This window comes from Oncorhynchus kisutch, linkage group LG3 (genome assembly GCF_002021735.2).
Source record: "Oncorhynchus kisutch isolate 150728-3 linkage group LG3, Okis_V2, whole genome shotgun sequence".
In the NCBI taxonomy this organism is placed as follows: domain Eukaryota; kingdom Metazoa; phylum Chordata; class Actinopteri; order Salmoniformes; family Salmonidae; genus Oncorhynchus; species Oncorhynchus kisutch.
In genome coordinates, this window is record NC_034176.2 from 70,692,126 (window position 1) to 70,707,431 (window position 15,306).

Genomic DNA, 15,306 nt, shown 5'->3' on the forward strand with positions numbered 1-15,306 from the left:
GCATGTCCTCTATTATGAAAGGTGTACTGCATGTTCTCTATTATGAAAGGTGTACTGCATGTCCTCTATTATGAAAGGTGTACTGCATGTCCTCTATTATGAAAGGTGTACTGCATGTCCTCTATTATGAAAGGTGTACTGCATGTCCTCTATTATGAAAGGTGTACTGCATGTCCTCTATTATGAAAGGTGTACTGCATGTCCTCTATTATGAAAGGTGTACTGCATGTCCTCTATTATGAAAGGTGTACTGCATGTCCTCTATTATGAAAGGTGTACTGCATGTCCTCTATTATGAAAGGTGTACTGCATGTTCTCTATTATGAAAGGTGTACTGCATGTTCTCTATTATGAAAGGTGTACTGCATGTTCTCTATTATGAAAGGTGTACTGCATGTTCTCTATTATGAAAGGTGTACTGCATGTCCTCTATTATGAAAGGTGTACTGCATGTTCTCTATTATGAAAGGTGTACTGCATGTTCTCTATTATGAAAGGTGTACTGCATGTTCTCTATTATGAAAGGTGTACTGCATGTTCTCTATTATGAAAGGTGTACTGCATGTCCTCTATTATGAAAGGTGTACTGCATGTTCTCTATTATGAAAGGTGTACTGCATGTCCTCTATTATGAAAGGTGTACTGCATGTTCTCTATTATGAAAGGTGTACTGCATGTTCTCTATTATGAAAGGTGTACTGCATGTCCTCTATTATGAAAGGTGTACTGCATGTCCTCTATTATGAAAGGTGTACTGCATATCCTCTATTATGAAAGGTGTACTGCATGTCCTCTATTATGAAAGGTGTACTGCATGTTCTCTATTATGAAAGGTGTACTGCATGTTCTCTATTATGAAAGGTGTACTGCATGTTCTCTATTATGAAAGGTGTACTGCATGTTCTCTATTATGAAAGGTGTACTGCATGTCCTCTATTATGAAAGGTGTACTGCATGTCCTCTATTATGAAAGGTGTACTGCATGTTCTCTATTATGAAAGGTGTACTGCATGTCCTCTATTATGAAAGGTGTACTGCATGTTCTCTATTATGAAAGGTGTACTGCATGTCCTCTATTATGAAAGGTGTACTGCATGTCCTCTATTATGAAAGGTGTACTGCATGTTCTCTATTATGAAAGGTGTACTGCATGTTCTCTATTATGAAAGGTGTACTGCATGTCCTCTATTATGAAAGGTGTACTGCATGTTCTCTATTATGAAAGGTGTACTGCATGTTCTCTATTATGAAAGGTGTACTGCATGTCCTCTATTATGAAAGGTGTACTGCATGTTCTCTATTATGAAAGGTGTACTGCATGTCCTCTATTATGAAAGGTGTACTGCATGTCCTCTATTATGAAAGGTGTACTGCATGTCCTCTATTATGAAAGGTGTACTGCATGTCCTCTATTATGAAAGGTGTACTGCATGTTCTCTATTATGAAAGGTGTACTGCATGTCCTCTATTATGAAAGGTGTACTGCATGTTCTCTATTATGAAAGGTGTACTGCATGTCCTCTATTATGAAAGGTGTACTGCATGTTCTCTATTATGAAAGGTGTACTGCATGTTCTCTATTATGAAAGGTGTACTGCATGTTCTCTATTATGAAAGGTGTACTGCATGTTCTCTATTATGAAAGGTGTACTGCATGTTCTCTATTATGAAAGGTGTACTGCATGTTCTCTATTATGAAAGGTGTACTGCATGTTCTCTATTATGAAAGGTGTACTGCATGTTCTCTATTATGAAAGGTGTACTGCATGTCCTCTATTATGAAAGGTGTACTGCATGTTCTCTATTATGAAAGGTGTACTGCATGTTCTCTATTATGAAAGGTGTACTGCATGTTCTCTATTATGAAAGGTGTACTGCATGTTCTCTATTATGAAAGGTGTACTGCATGTTCTCTATTATGAAAGGTGTACTGCATGTTCTCTATTATGAAAGGTGTACTGCATGTTCTCTATTATGAAAGGTGTACTGCATGTTCTCTATTATGAAAGGTGTACTGCATGTTCTCTATTATGAAAGGTGTACTGCATGTTCTCTATTATGAAAGGTGTACTGCATGTTCTCTATTATGAAAGGTGTACTGCATGTTCTCTATTATGAAAGGTGTACTGCATGTTCTCTATTATGAAAGGTGTACTGCATGTCCTCTATTATGAAAGGTGTACTGCATGTTCTCTATTATGAAAGGTGTACTGCATGTTCTCTATTATGAAAGGTGTACTGCATGTTCTCTATTATGAAAGGTGTACTGCATGTTCTCTATTATGAAAGGTGTACTGCATGTTCTCTATTATGAAAGGTGTACTGCATGTTCTCTATTATGAAAGGTGTACTGCATGTTCTCTACTATTTATATAAATAATATTGGTCTATTAAATCCTGTAATATTCATCTGTATGCAGATGATAGGTTATGTATGCCATTGCTATTAAATCCTGTAATATTCATCTGTATGCAGATGATAGGTTATGTATGCCATTGCACCAACTGTTGACCAAGCTGTTAGAGCTGCAATGTGATTTTGTTTCATTACAGAAGGCCCTTGTTGATTTCAAATGTGTACTTAATGCGGGCAAAACTAAATATATGTAGTTCTATAATTCAGGCAAAAATGTTACCAATGGACTACATTTTTACTCATTGGATGGTTCTCTCATCGAGCAAGTTCCATCCTATAAATATCTGGGAGTTTGGATTGATAAAGATCTAACTCTTGAAAAACATACAGAAGTGCTAGTTATAAAGCTAAGATTTAAAGTGGCCTTCTTTTTCCAAATAGATACTTCCTCGCTCTAAACATCAGGAAGCAGATTGTACAATCAACTTTCCTGCCAGTTTCTGACTATCGTGACACCATTTGTCAAAATGCAGCAGACGCGCCATTCGTTTCATCACTGGTGACAGATTTAATACTCACCACTGCATCCTGTATCAAAAGGTTGGCTGGTCCTCATCAAAGTCACGTAGATCAATTAATTATCAAATATCTTTTTTGTTTACAAAGCCCTACTACACAAGTTTCCAACTTACCTAACTTTGGTGCCAACATATAAAATAATGTGATACCAAACCCGTTCACAGGGTTGGTTAGCGCTGCAGATTCCTACGGTCTACATGGAATTAGGTAAATCCGTTTTCACACTTCACATTTTTGAATCACTTACAAAATGCATTACATTTGGATTCCCTGGTGCCACTAGGGTATTTTAAAACCCTGGCGATAAATGAGTTGTAAAATAGTTTGTTTGATTGATTGATTGATTGATTTAGAAACTTGTCTATGACACCTGTGATGTTGGTGATGTTCTTGTGTAGGGTACTTCTTATTGTATATTGTTATATTTTTTATCTTTTGCTTTGTGGTCTCAGGCCGCCATTGAAAATGAGACCCTGGTCACAAATTGGGCTCCCTGATGAAATAAAAGTTCATTTTAAAAAATACAGCCATCAGTAAACATCAATTGATGATGTATTTTCAGATACACGAGGGTAGCCAGATGCATTTGTCAAGTAGCTAGCTAGCTAAAGGAAACAACATGTAATTTAGCTTGCTTCATCAGAGATTAGGATTTTGGAAAGAGTTTGACATCGTCCTGGTAAAGTTGTAAATCATACTACTGTCATCAACACTATAGATGGAAAGCAAATCAAACGATATTGGATATAGCCATCCAGTTTATCTCGTTAACAAGCCATATTGTCCTGATCTGATGTTAGCTAGCTATCATGTCTGTTAGCAGCAATCGTGATCAAACACCTTAAAAACAATGTTGAAAGGGGATACTGCTAGCCAACTCCACTAAGGAAGGCCTACGTTGGAGATAAAAGTACACTGCACAAAACTGCACAAAGTTTCTACCTGTAGCTTGCAAAGTAAACATCAGCTAACAGTAACATTACATTGGCAAATGCACCCATCTGCGGTTTGAAAGGCAGACCCTACAAAGGATGGGAAATTAACTTAAACCACTCATACTTGTCAGGTATTGATCACTTTCATTTTATATCACTCAAATATCCAATTAATGGTGGCCAATACTGAGAGACAGCGTGTGGCTACCCTCACTTATCTGAAATGACATGATCAATTGATGTTTATGTTTCGGAAACATAATAACTTTCACTGCTACGCGGATGAGACAGCTGTACATTTCGATGAAACATGGTGAAGCCCAAAATTGCCCTCGCTGGAAGCCTAAGACATAAGGAAGTGGATGGCTGCAAATGTTCTACTTTTAAACTCAGACAAAACAGAGACACTTGTTCTAGGTCCCAAGAAACAAAGAGTTCTTCTGTTGAATCTGACAATTAATCTTGATGGTTGTACAGTCGTCTCAAATAAAACTGTGAAGGACCTCGGCGTTACTCTGGACCCTGAACTCTCTTTTGACGAACATATCAAGACTGTTTCAAGGACAGCTTTTTCCATCTACGTAACATTGCAAAAATCAGAAACTTTCTATCCAAAAATGATGCAGAAAAATGTTTCCATGCTTTTGTCACTTCTAGGTTAGACTACTGCAATGCTCTACTTTCCACCTACCCGGATAAAGCACTAAATAAACTTCAGTTAGTGCTAAACACGGCTGCTAGAATCTTGACTCCAGTGCTAGCCTCTCTACACTGGCTTACTGTTAAGGCAAGGGCTGATTTCAAGGTTTTTACTGCTAACCTACAAAGCTTTACATGGGCTTGCTCCTACCCATCTTTTGATTTGGTCCTGCCGTACATACCTACATGTACGCTACGGTCACAAGACGCAGGCCTCCTAACAGTCCCTAGAATTTCTAAGCAAACAGCTGGAGGAAGGGCTTTCTCCTATAGAGCTCAATTTTTATGGAATGGTCTTCCTACCCATGTGAGAGACGCAGACTCGGTCTCAACATTTAAGTCTTTATTGAGGACTCATCTCTTCAGTAGCTCCTATGATTGAGTGTAGTCTGGTCCAGGTGTGTGAAGTTGAACGGAAAGGCACTGGAGCAACGAACCGCCCTTGCTGTCTCTGCCTGGCCGGTTCCTCTCTCTCCACTGGGAATCTCTGCCTCTAACCCTATTACAGGGTCTGAGTCACTGCCTTACTGGTGCTCTTCCATGCCGTCCCTAGGAGGAGTGCGTCATATGAGTGGGTTGAGTCACTGACGTGATCTTCCTGTCTGGGTTGGCGCCCCCCCTTGGGTTGTGCCGTGGTGGAGATCTTTGTGGGCTATACTCAGCCTTGTCTCAGGATGGTAAGTTGGTGGTTGAAGATATCCCTCTAGTGGTGTGGGGGCTGTGCTTTGGCAAAGTGGGTGGGGTTATATCCTGCCTGTTTGGCCCTGTCCGGGGGTATCGTCGGATGCGGCCACAGTGACTCCCGACCCCTCCTGTCTCAGCCTCCAGTATTTATGATGCAGTAGTTTATGTGTCGGGGGGCTAGGGTCAGTCTGTTATATCTGGAGTATTTCTCCAGTCTTATCCGGTGTCCTGTGTGAATTTAAGTATGCTCTCTCTATTTCGCTCTCTCTTTCTTGCTTTCTTTCTCTCTCTCGGAGGACCTGAGCCCTAGGACCATGCCTCAGGACTACCCGGCATGATGACTCCTTGCTGTCCCCATTCCACCTGGCTGTGCTGCTGCTCCAGTTTCAACTGTTCTGCCTGCGGCTATGGAACCCTGACCTGTTCACCAGACGTGCTACCTGTCCCATACCTGCTGTTTTCAACTCTCTAGAGACAGCAGGAGCGGTATAGATACTCTGAATGATCGGCTTTGAAAAGCCAACTGACATTTACTCATGAGGTGCTGACCTGAAGCACCCTCGACAACCACTGTGATTATTATTATTTGACCCTGCTGGTCATCTATGAACATTTGAACATCTTGGCCATATTCTGTTATAATCTCCCCCCGGCACAGCCAGAAGAGGACTGGCCACCCCTCATAGCCTGGTTCCTCTCTAGGTTTCTTCCTAGGTTCTGGCCTTCCTAGGGAGTTTTTCCAAGCCACCGTGCATCTACACCTGCATTGCTTGCTGTTTGGGGTTTTAGGCTGGGTTTCTGTACAGCATTTTGAGATATCAGCTGATGTAAGAAGGGCTCTATAAATACATTTGATTTTGAGTTGATGTTTACTGATCATGAAAATAATTCAGTTACTTGCTGTAGGCCTATAACTCATGATAGAGCTAAATGTGTGCAATTTTTTGCATGGAATAATCTGAAATTTGTAGTTCTGACTATGCTCTTCAAGAGGTGATGTATGATATTACAACCAAATAGTTAACATTTATTCAACAATCCCTTGAAAATAACAAACAGATGTCAATTGGTTAAGTGGAGCTGCAGGTTTCCTTGACCCCAGCAGGCAAGTCGAACACTCTGCACCTTACTGTGACATTTTATTGATAACGACCTATAGCCAAAAAAATTATAATTATGGCTAAACCCCAACTATTTCTACAATTTGTCCTCTTAAAATTTTATTTAAAACGTAACCCTTACATTAACCACACTGCTAACCTTATGCCTAACACTTGCCATTGCCGAGTGGAAAAAATGGAAAGAATGGAAAGAGACACACAAGGTTACATCTTAACTCCTCCTCCAGATTACCTGGATTGGTTGAACAGTGTAAAAAAGAACCTAGCCAAGACCCGTATTTAGTGGATCTAATTTGAGGAGTTTATTTTATGCCTGCTACAGTTGTGTTCGGAAGTTTACATACACCTTAGCCAAATACATTGAAACTCAGTTTTCACAATTCCTGACATTTAATCCTAGTAAAAAGTCCCTGTCTTAGGTCAGTTAGGATCACCACTTTATTTTAAGAATGTCAGAATATTAGAACTAATAATTATTTACGTTTTTTTTTCTTTCATCACATTCCCAGTGGGTCAGAAGTTTACACACACTCAATTAGTATTTGGGGCGGCAGGGTAGCCTAGTGGTTAGAGCGTTGGACTAGTAACCGGAAGGTTGCAAGTTCAAACCCCCTTGCTGATAAGGTACAAATCTGTCGTGACTTGCCTAGTTAAATAAAGGTAAAATAAAATAAAGAAATTGGTAGCATTGCCTTTAAATTGTTTAACTTGGGTCAAATGTTTTGGGTAGCCTTCCACAAGCTTCCAATAAGAAGTTGGGTGAATTTTGGCTCATTCCCCCTGACAGAGCTGGTGTAACTGAGTCAGGATTGTAGGCCTCCTTGCTCGCCCACGCTTTTTCAGTTCTGCCCACATTTTTTCTGTAAGATTGAGGTCAGGGCTTTGTGATGGCCACTCCAATACCTTGACTTTGTTGTCCTTAAGACATTTTGCCACAACTTTGGAAGTATGCTTGGGGTCATTGTCCATTTGGAAGACCCATTTGCGACCAAGCGTTTAACTTCCTGACTGATGTCTTGAGATGTTGCTTCAATATATCCAAATAATTTTCCTACCTCATGATGCCATCTATTTTGTGAAATGCACCAGTCCCTCCTGCAGCAAAGCACCCCCACAACATGATGCTGCCACCCCTGTGCTTCAGGGTTGGGACGGTGTTCTTCGGCTTGCAAGACTCCCCCTTTTTCCTCCAAGCATAACAATGGTCATTATGGCCAAACAGTTCTATTTTTGTTTCATCAGAACAGATGACATTTCCCCAAAAAGTACAATCTTTGTCCCCATGTGCAGTTGCAAACTGTAGTCTGGCTTTTTTTATGGCGGTTTTGGAGCAGTGGCTTCTTCCTTGCTGAGCAGTCTTTCAGGTTATGTCGATATAGGACTCGTTTAACTGTGGATATAGATACTTTTGTACCTGTTTCCTCCAGCATCTTCACAAGGTCCTTTGTGGTTGTTCTGGGATTGATTTGCACTTTTTGCACCAAAGAACGTTCATCTCTCGGAGACAGAACGCGTCTCCTTCCTGAGGGGTATGACGGCTGCGTGGTCCCATGGTGTTTATACTTGTGTACTATTGTTGGTACAGATGAACGTGGTACCTACCTTCAGGCATTTGGAAATCTGGATGAACAATTGTTTTTCTGGGGTCTTTGCTAATTTCTTTTGATTTTCCCATGATGTGAAGCAAAGAGGCACTGAGTTTGAAGGTAGGCCTTGAAATACATCCACAGGTACACCTCCAATTGACTCAAATTATGTCAATTGGCCTATCAGAAGCTTCTAAAGCCATGGCATCATTTTCTGGAATTTTCCAAGCTGTTTAAAAGGCAGAGTCAACTTAGTGTATGTAAACTTCTGACCCACTGGAATTGTGATACTGTGAGTTATAAGTGAAATAATCTGTCTGTAAACAATTGTTTTACGTGTCATGCACAAAGTAGATGTCCTAACCGACTTGCCAAAACTATAGTTGGTTAACAAGAAATTTGTGGAGTGGTTGAAAAAATAGTTTTAATGACTCCAACATAAGTATATGTAAACTTCCGACTTCAACTGTATGTTAGGTTTAGCGAAACCGTAACCTTAAATTAAGACAAAAAAAGCTAACGTTGGATTTCATATATTTTTATAATTACAGACAATTTTGACTTTGTGGCTATATAATCTAGTGGAAACCACTATGCCAGAAATAACACTATGCCTCCATAAGAATTTCATCATGTTTACATTGCTGTCCAAATCCCCCATTGTATTTATTGCAACTTCCACATTATTTCCCCTTGCTTCCAGGCTAGAAATTAGTTTGGCACAGCAGGGGTTAATATAAGCCTAGCAGTCTGCCTGTCCAGCCTTTGAAGATTTGTGTCACTTTTGAAATGCAAACTCCCCTGGAGCCTACATAGAGAGTGAACAGGTGTCCAGATGGGACTCAACTTTATTTGAGACAGGCGATATCATGCATCAACGTCATTATTATGGATATAGTAAAGTAAATTCCAATAGAAAATAAGCTAAAACAAACAAAAATGCAGCTAGTCCGTCCAATGTTTGACGTGACTGACTTAGCTGAAGTTGGCTAGCTAGCTAGAAATGGTCAGGAACATTAGTCAGCCTGCATAGCAACCATTTTTGTTCGAATGTACGACCAGTACTTTTCCATGGGAACTATGCAAAAATAATTAACGACTGGAGCGCGTCTGTAGAAACATGACGAAAATAACTAAAGGATAAGATTTCTGTCTGGACTATTTCCTCTGGTGGAAGAATTCAATTGTATGAATTTACTTTAATTAAACAAATTTATTGTTGTTTTAATATGTTGGTAAAAGTTTTATAAAAGCAATAAGACACGTGAGGCAGTGCCTTATTGCTTTCGTGTAGGGCGAAACAACACCATTTACCTGAGTCTGTGCCTTTTTGCTTAAATAAAGACTAGAGGATCAGAGCTTTCTAACAGTACACAGTATTATTAGGTACTGTTCATGGCTCTCACATGAAGAAAAAAATGATATGGGCATACGAATAAAGATACGAGAATTAGTCCTGAACATGTTTTAAGGCCGAAACTCGGCATCCTTTTCCATTTTTTAAACGACTGATTTAAAGTTCTGCAAATGTGCTCCACAAAAACCTTACGCAAAATGTGCCGTAGCATTGAAACGTCGACCGGCAGAAAATGAATGGCTGCAGATCAATATACACTTACTTCCAGGTTGGAACCAGTCTACCGGTAACCTACATCATTAGCCAAATGCGTATTGGTGTCCTTTTCAAGCTAATTTAGAACACAGCACAATTGATAAAGCTCTCTTGTAAACAACTACCACATACAGTGTTGTGAAAAAGTATTTGCTTATTTTCTCTATTCTTGCATATTTTTGGAACTGAATGTTATCAGATCTCAACCAACCAAACCTAATATTAGATAAAGGACATGGGTCCCATTATGTCTGGCGAAAACCAAACACTGCATTCCACCGTAAGAACCACAAACCAATGGTCAAGCTTGGTGGTGGTAGTGTGATGCTTTGGGGATGCTTTGGTGTCTCAGGGCCTGGACGACTTGCCTTAATAGAAGGAACCATGAATTCTGCTCGGTATCAGAGAATTCTCCAGGAGAATGTCTGGCCATCCGTCTGTGAGCTGAAGCACAGCTGAGTCATGCAGCAAGACAATGATCCAAAACACACAGTCAAGTCTACATGAAAATGGCTAAAAAGCATCCAATTTGAAGTTTTGGAATGGCCTAGTCAAAGTCCCGATCTAATCCCAATTGAAATGTTGTGGCAGGACTTGAAACGAGCAGCTCATGCTGAAAAATCCACTAATGTTGCTCAATTAAAGCAGTTCTGCATGCCAGACTGGGCCAACATTTCTCCACAGCGATGTGAGAGACTGATCAACAAATACAGGTAGTATTGGTTGTAGTCATTGCAGCTAAAGGTGGCACAACCAGTTGTTGAGTGTAAGGGGACAGTACATTTTTCACAGGGGAATTGGGTGTTGCATAACTTTGTTAATTAAATAAATAAAATAAGCATCCTTTTTTTAAATATATATTTGTAAACTCAGGTTCCCTTTATCTAATATTAGGCTTTGGTTGAAGATATGATAAATCAGTATAAAAAAAATATGCAAAAATTTTGAAAATCTTTAAAGGGGCCAAATACTTTTTCATGGCACTCTACACAGTCATAAAAATACTAATTTGATGTAATTTTACAGAGACCAGGTGTAGATGTAGAGGATTTTAATTTGGCTATTTAGCGACGTACCGTAACTATGCAGTCTGGACCGATGTGGCTGCAGTGATGGCTGTGTAACTAGTGTAGGTCTAATTGCGTAATAAAACTCCTGGAAATGTTGGCTACCTTTTCTAGTTCTTTGCAGAGACAGCGATTTGGACAGTAACAGGAAAGAAAGTAAACAAATTTGTATTAAAAGCTCTAGCTATGATCTCCAAGTTCAGTTGAGTAGGGTATTGAATGATGTTGCCAAAAGCAGCAGTTTTCTTTCTAAGTAAGTTTTTTGTGTAGCAGATGCACAGAACGTTAGCAGGTTTAGAAAACGGGGAAAGGATCAACAGGACGCCATGCCAATAAGTAAAGAAGTATATATACAGTACCAGTCAAAGGTTTGGACACACCTACTCATTCCAGTTTTTCTTTATTTTTACTATTTTCCACATTGTAGAATAGTGAAGACATCAAAACTATGAAATAACACATTCATTTTTTTATTTCACCTTTATTTAAACAGGTAGGCCAGCTGAGAACAAGTTCTCATTTACAACTGCAACCTGGCCAAGATAAAGCAAAGCAGTGGAACACAAACAACAACACAAACAAACGTACAGTCAATAACACAATAGAACATTCTATATACAGTGTGTCCAAATGAAGTAAGATTAGGGAGGTAAGGCAATAAATAGTCCAATAAATAGTCTGCGGTAACCAGCATGGCTACCACAGCATTCTGCAGCGATACACCATCCCACCTGCTTTGTGCTAAGTGGGACTATCATTTGTTTTTCAACAGGACAATGAGCCAAAACTCACCTCCAGGCTGTGTAAGGGCTATTTGTAAGGAGAGTGATGGAGTGCTGCATCAGATGACCTGGCCTCCACAATCACCGACCTCAACCCAATTGAGATGGTTTGGGATGAGTTGGACAGCAGAGTGAAGGAGAGAATGCCAAGAGTGTGCAAAGCTGTCATCAAGGCAATGTGTGGCTACTTTGAAGAACCTAAAATATATTTTCATTTGTTTAACAGTTTTGTTGGTTACTACATAATTCCATATGTTTTATTTCATAGTTTTGATGTCTTCACTATTATTCCACAATGTAGAAAATATTCAAAAAATAAAGAATAACCCTTGAATGAGTAGGTGTCCAAACGTTTGACTGGTCCTGTATATGTACATGTCTTTACACCCCCCCATCTCTACATTTTGGAAAGGAAACAAATTACCAACTTTTGTGTCGTATTTGGGACAGAAGACTAAGGTTGTTGGCAAAGTCTGGGTGAGCGACCATAAAATTCTAGTCTTGTCTCCTCTTGTCACACGCATAATGAACTCGCCTGTTGTGCCATTCAATACCAAAAAATAAAAACAACAAAAATACAAACTGCACTACTGTTTCAGACATGATCCACTCCATTGGCAGGACATACTTGCCTTTAGTGTGACTGCCAAACAGAAGGTGGGGGCCAACTTATCCACACAAACTCTGTGACAAAAGGTTACTTTACTGCCATTCCAATAATTTCCTTCTTCTACTATGAAAAATGTTATGTAAAAATTGATGTAGTGCTCAAATGCCCAATTACAGAGCGGCCTACAGTACAATGATCTACATTGCACTTGCATCCAATTACAGCAGCTGTGGTCATATTGTTATGCTCCCAGTGTAATGGGGCATGGCTTTGATAACAATGTATGAAGGAAGAAAGAAAACATAATTTTTTTATTAGACCACAAATCCTTTTAAATATAATTTGTTTTGATAACAGGAATGTGTAGATCCCTACCAACGTATTCAGTTCATCTGGATGAGGTGGTTCATGGTGGTTGTGTGAAGAGTAACTTTGCCTGAAGCTCCCAGGGTGAATGCTTAGGCTTCAGCTCAGCAGTCTTGTGGCATGCGAGACAGCCGGGTTTGAACCTATTTGTTGACATTGGTGCAATGCCTCAGATTGGTCTTTGCAAGAAGACCCTCAAAGGGGGTAAAGTTGAATGAAGATGGTTTGGTAAGACATGCTTGTGCATTGCCTGAGAGCTGAAGACATGTGATACATCCTGAGCTAATGCCTACAATTCAGCTCAGTGAGCTAACACAGTCTTGTGGTGTGCAGGAAACCCGGGTTCGAACTCAGTCGGTCACATGTACATAACCATAAGTATTCAGTAAACACAAAGTTTACACACACCGTACTTTCAATATATATATATATTTTTCTGTGCCTTTACAACCATATGCCTATTTATTTTGGGTTGGAAGGGGAATTGTTCTCAGTGTGTCTCAACTGTCAACAGTGGATGCACCATAACCATTGCATTTTTTAAGAAAGTGAAAACATTGCAGTCAAATTGTCTGTGGCTTATGACTTCTGCCTTTTGTCACATTGCATCAACAAAAAGGGCTTTTTGGTGGCCAACAGATGGAAAATGACAATGGGAAATGTCTTCCGTTCCCCACAAAAACATGAAACATGCCGATCGATAGTGACGTCGGAGGTGGGGTGTGTGCGTGCATGTGAGAGAGAAGAGGTGATCAATGGCGTTTCCCTCTCCCATCTAAAGCACAGCAGCAGATGGGGAGGAGGTGTGGGCTAGTGGGATGAGTCACACGCATAATGAACTCGCCTGTTGTGCCATTCAATACAAAAAAAATAAAAACAACAAAAATACAAACAGCAAAGTCTGCTGGCCTTTAACCAATATGTTAAATAAGACAACATCTCATAGCACAGTAGGAACTGTGAAATGACACACACACAAACACTATCACACACAATCTACACACACATTCTTTATTTGTATTTGTGTATATTGTTGTATTTAATATTTGTGTGTCTGTTCTTGTCGTGTTTTGGTTTGTTTTTCTGTGGACCCCAGGAAGAATAGTAGCTGCTTCGGCAAAAGCTAATGGGGTCCTGAAAAAACGAAACGTTTCAAAACCAAAAGGGTAAGTATATGCTACTGAAAGGCAAACTAGTTATTAGACGAGACAAAATTCACAAATTCTACAGCACAACGGCAGAGTCATGTCTTAAGTGCAAAACTAACATTATAAACTGTGTGGTTCGAGCCCTGAATGCTGATTGACTGACAGCCGTGATATATCAAACCGTATACCATGGGTATGACAAAACATGTACTTTTACTGCTCTAATTACGTTGGTAACCAGTTTATAATAGCAATAACGCTCCTCATGGGTTTGAGGTATATGGCCAATATACCACAGCTAAGTGCTGTATCCAGACACTCCGCGTTGCGTCATGCATAAGAACAGCCCTTAGCCGTGGTATATTGGCCAAACCACACCCCCTCGGGCCTTATTGCTTAAAAGACACAGGGAATGCTATAAAATCCTAAAGTTATGGGCGGAGTTAGAAAGTTGGCTGTCAGAAGTATTACAATGTAAATGTACTTTTAATCTGTTTGTCTGTATATGTCAAGACATGACATTTGAGGGTGCAGTAAGATACTCAATGGGTCAGGCGATACTTTTCTCATCAATCATCTTGAAAATAACATGATGATAAGGTCAAATGCTCTATTATCTACATTTTTTTAAGTGTGTGTGCGAAGGAGAGAAACAAAATGGTGCCGTTTGAGGCCATGTGGTGGAGAGTGATACGGGCGCTGGACATGGGTGTGTGAGCAGGTGGGGCTAGGCAGGGTGATGTTGTGGATGTTTGTGTGAGTCTGTATGTTGTCGTTTGTAAGTTGATGTTTTTTATTGTTAAAAATAAAATCTTACAAAAAAGTTTTTTTAAAGGAAAACTAGTCTTCAATTGGGGCAAGCAGGGTCCAATCTTAACAACTTTACCTCTGCTAAAAGCCTCCTAAATCTTTAGAACTGTGGCCATAGAAGCAACAATGCTGATCCTGCCTAGGTGATGTGGATTGCTAAAGTAGTAAGTCGAATGTGATAATAAACAGTGTAGGCTTACTAGGCTATGTGGCAGTATTGGAATCAGAGGTAGATAAGGAGGAATCCACCTATGAGCATCAACTAATATTATTTTTAAATGCCTTCTAATACAGTACTAACCTGAAGCTAGTAAACCTGTTAATGTAATCACAGCACAACCCACTCCAGTCTAGACAATCCTCATGATGTCTCCTAGCCCAGTCTAGGATAACAAGGACTGCCTCTGGGCATGAACAGATAATCTATTACATTTTTAATCCATGCTTTAGATGTATGATGGGAAGATCACCACCACCATGACTGCTCATTGAGGATTAGGCGTGTGAACACATGGGACCTTTCAAGCTTCGGGCACCAAATACACCCCACAGTCCAATTTTGGGGGGAATGGTAAAACGTTTTCAGTGAAAACTACATCGACTAAAACCAGATATACACTACGCAGAAAATAAGATTGACCTATATATTTGTTAATAAGATCATCTTTGAGAACTATCAATCATCAACAACAAAAAAGGCACAGTCAAGGAGAATCAAAAATGTATGCATTCAGGACTATTCAGGACTTTTGTCATAGCAGGATTTTGTTATAATGTTTGAGTCACTCCGATAGCATAAGCCATGCCAAAATGGAAAGCCCCGCAACTTGTGCCATATCATGAGGACACCTGGACCACCTATTGAGGTGATAAAGGAGAATTTTTTTTCTCCATGCCCCAAGAAATTGGCTTAAAAACAACAACAGTTTGACTCTGTGGTCAAGAGAAGGG